Source organism: Schistocerca cancellata, chromosome 6 (assembly GCF_023864275.1).
Source record: "Schistocerca cancellata isolate TAMUIC-IGC-003103 chromosome 6, iqSchCanc2.1, whole genome shotgun sequence".
Taxonomy (NCBI): Eukaryota; Metazoa; Arthropoda; class Insecta; order Orthoptera; family Acrididae; genus Schistocerca; species Schistocerca cancellata.
In genome coordinates this window covers 639,023,051-639,026,984 of record NC_064631.1, presented here as the reverse complement: position 1 = coordinate 639,026,984, position 3,934 = coordinate 639,023,051, and the positions used below count along the sequence as shown (strand labels likewise).

Genomic DNA, 3,934 nt, shown 5'->3' with positions numbered 1-3,934 from the left:
CAAAGCGAAGATGATGTTCCTTACAGGAAATGCTCAATATGTCCACCATCATTCCTCAACAATAGCTATAGTCGAGCAATAATGTTGTGAACAGCATGCATAAACATCGTACGTTCCAGCAGCTGTTTATCAGCCAGGCCGGGGATGATGCGATTCTGTAACATATCGGCGTACCTCCCACCCGTCACGGTAGCAGCTACAAAACCAGAACCACGCATTTCCTCGAAGAAAAAAGGCCCGATAACGGTAGATGTGGCAAATCCAACCCATACCGTGACTTTCTCGTCGTGCAATGGAGTTTCCACGACAGTTCTAGGATTTTCGGTAGCTCAAATTCTGCAGTTGTGGGCGTTGACAGACCCTCGGAGCGTGAAATGAGCTTCGTCGGTCCACAACACGTTACTCAACCAATCGTCATCTTCCGCCACCTTTTGAAACGCCCACACGGAAAATACCCTCCACGTCACTTAATCGCCAGGTAACAGTTCATGATGCCGATGGATTTTGTACGGATAGCATCGGAGGGTACACCTAAGTGCCAACCAAACAGTAGTGAATGGAATGCCGGTGCGACGTGCAACTGCACAAGCGCTGACTTCCCCGTGCATAGACGAACCCGCTACAGTCTCCATTTCTTCCTGAACTGTCTCAGCAGCAATACGGTTTGTGCTAGGTCGGCCACTACGGGGTCTATCGTCTAAACAACCCGCGGCATCGATCTTCGAAATCATTCTCGCCACAGCTGCATTTGTCAACGGACCTTTACCCATTCCCATTCCTATGGCGATAGGATCGCAACGCTGAACTAGCACATTCGCCATTCTGATAATAAAGCCCCTTTTCAGGTAACGTCAACATGCTGCGACTGCTGGCGCATCTGATTCTCTCTCTCTCTCTTTTTTTTCTTTATTGTAATTTTAGCACCTCATACAGGCCGGCTGTCAGCAGCATAGTACGCCGCTCTTCAGCCTTAAGTGGTACAATCAAGTGACAAAGAGGCGACATAGACAATAGAATGAAAACGGCGGGCAAAAAAAGTAGAGACAAAAAACAATAAACATGAAGCCGTTCACGCTGGACGATAAAAACACTAACACTTGTTGACACGGTGCACAGAACACGGAGGACGAAGACGGCACGTGCAAACAGTGGAGTTGTAACTGCGAAAGAACACGAAACACAAAACGAAGCACACACACGAGACACTGATGGCGATGATCTCCGGCGCGCGAATGTTCACTATGCGTGTGCGAGTCCGGGGACCTGCCAAGAGAGGAGGAGGAGGAAGGGGAGTGTGAGAGCGAGAGGGGAGAGCAGAGATGCCACGGGCAGGGGTGAGAGGGGGAGAGAGGAAGGGGGAGGGGAAGCCCGGGGGAAGAGGGGTGGAGGGAGGGGACGGGGGAAAAGGAAAGAGAAGGGAAGGGAAGAGAAGGGAGGGAGGGTGCCTAAAGGAAAGGACACCGGAAGTGGGGGGTGGGGCAGGGTCAAAGTTGATAGGAGGGGTAGATGGAGGGGAGGAGGATTCTCTCTCTCATTACAGCTCCTTTTATACAGGATTGTCATGCGCAGTCACTGACGTTTTGCTGTCCAGCGTCATCTGTCGGACATTTTGTGAACTTTGTTTTTCTGTTCTAATAAAACCCCATGTCATTCTAAGCATGTGTGTCAATTTTTACCTCTCTATCTACATTATTCCGTGGTTTATTAATTTTTCAAATTTATACTGATTTTTTGATCACCCGGTATAAAGGAGTTTCATGAACAGTTTGATGCTGTTGCTGTGGGTTCACCTTTGTTGCAAGTGGCAGCTGCCATCACTAGGCAATGCAGCAGTAAAACCTTCTTGTTGGCTCCGCTATATGGAAGGCACATTTGTTATATGTCCACAAAGTAAGGAAGAGCTTCGTAGATTCCACAGTTTCTTGAAAGTGATCCATCCATAGATTAGTTTCAGCTTGGTGATAGGAAGTCAGATCTGTCTCCCATTCACAGATACGAGGGGCATTCAATAAGTAATGCAACGCATTTTTTTCCTCGGTCATCTTGCATTAAAAAATTGTGGAAGTTGTTGTGGGACATGTGGAATATTCCAGCTTCAGTCCCTATGGTTTCACGAAGTTCCGATTGGCGTCTGTAACAAAGGTGAGCTAGAAGCAGAGAGCTTCATTGAGTTTCTTTTGGCGGAAAACCATAGTATCGCAGATATTTATAGGCGCTTTCAGAATGTCTACGGAGACCTGACAGTGAACAAAAGCGTGATGAGTCATTCGGCGAGGCGTCTGTCATTGTCACGACAAGGTCGCACAAAGCTGTCCTATTTCCCTCGTTCCGGGTGACCTCACTACTGCAATGCTGGAACGTGCTGACGAAAAGAAAATGCAACTAATGACATCGTTGAATACAGCGTGCCTGTTTCTTTTGGATTTCATCTCAGAACGATGAAGTAATCATTAACGACTTGAGCGCTGGCAGATACTTTAGCGCGAGACGAGGCTCTTGCAGTCCTGATATGGTGATCCAGAAGGAATTGCGTGTAGCGTAGGTGGTCATTCGTAAACCATCCATAAAACATCAGCGGCTGTCGGCAGACAATCCGCCTCTGGCGCGCTGCTAACTCGGCCAATCACGAGGAAACACACGCCCTGATTACGCTTCAAATATTCACTTGTCCCTCTGAGCAGAATCCGGGCTACTCTACACAAGGCAAACCCCTACCCCACCACAGCTCCTAGTGGGGATGATGCTGCATACCTCATAAGGGCATAGGTGAAACTCAGGCACCATCTACTTACGTTAAATTCTTGCATCGTAAATAAGTACTGTCTGAGGCTAAACATTCGCAGCTGGCAGGGAACTCCAATGACATCTTAACATTTGTAGTTGCTTTGTGTGCTAGGGTTTAATAAGTACCGGAATTACAATATAATTTATGTAAGCAGCAAGGTGAAAAGCGAAATGTATAAACCATCCGTATGGTCAAGAATGTTGGAGGTACTAGGATTTAACGTCACATCGAGATCGCAGTCTTAAGATCGACACAGATAGAGCAGGGAATGGCGTGCACCTTAGTTGAAGGCATTACCTAAGCATTTCCTGGAAGTGATATAAGAAAAAAACATAAAGTACCTCCACATCCATATAGTGCAAACAACTGCACAGGATTAAAGCACTCCGTCTTCAGGCCACGAGTGGCCTACCGGGACCATCCGACCGCCGTGCCATCCTCGGTGGAGGATGCGGATAGGTGGGGCGTGGGGCCAGCACACCGCTCTCCCGGTCGTAGGATAGTATTCTTGACCGAAGCCGCTACTGTTCGGCCGAGTAGCTCCTCAATTGGCATCACGAGGCTGAGTGCACCCCGAAAAATGGCAACAGCGCATGGTGTCCTGGATGGTCACCCATCGAAGTGCCGACCACGACAACAGCGCTTAACTTCGGTGATCTCACGGGAACCGGTGTATCCACTGTGGCAAGGCCGTTGCCCGCGGAGGATTACCAATTACCTTATTATACATTAGTTTGTGCTCATTTCTCCTAAGCTAATTAACTGCTTGTGCTTATTTGTATTAGAAGTGCTAAAACGATGAAATACAGAAAGAAATATCATAAATCGATGGAGAAAATTGGGGCGTAGTAAACTGCTAAAACACCTTCTGGTAAAAACAGAGTTGCGTGACGCTGTTGGCTAGGACACCTCGAGGAGTGGGTTCGGACCGCTATTGGGAAAACTGTTTTCTTCACATTCAATAGTCCCTATCGTTACGGTTTGTGCAAATTGTAGCTTTAAGCACACAAAATAGTCCTCTCGAACAGCACCAACGACGCAATCGAGGTTAACGTCCTCATCCGACGAACTGATCAAAGTGGTTCAAATGGCTCTGAGCACTATGGGACTTAACATCTGAGGTCATCAGTCCCCTAGACTTAGAACTAC

The 3,934-nt window shown here is 47.7% G+C and overlaps 1 pseudogene; it reads right to left on the bottom strand.

The window, feature by feature from the left end:
• Window positions 1–3,366: 3,366 nt before the first annotated feature.
• On the bottom strand, window positions 3,367–3,483 carry LOC126089824 (5S ribosomal RNA; annotated as a pseudogene).
• Window positions 3,484–3,934: the final 451 nt, after the last annotated feature.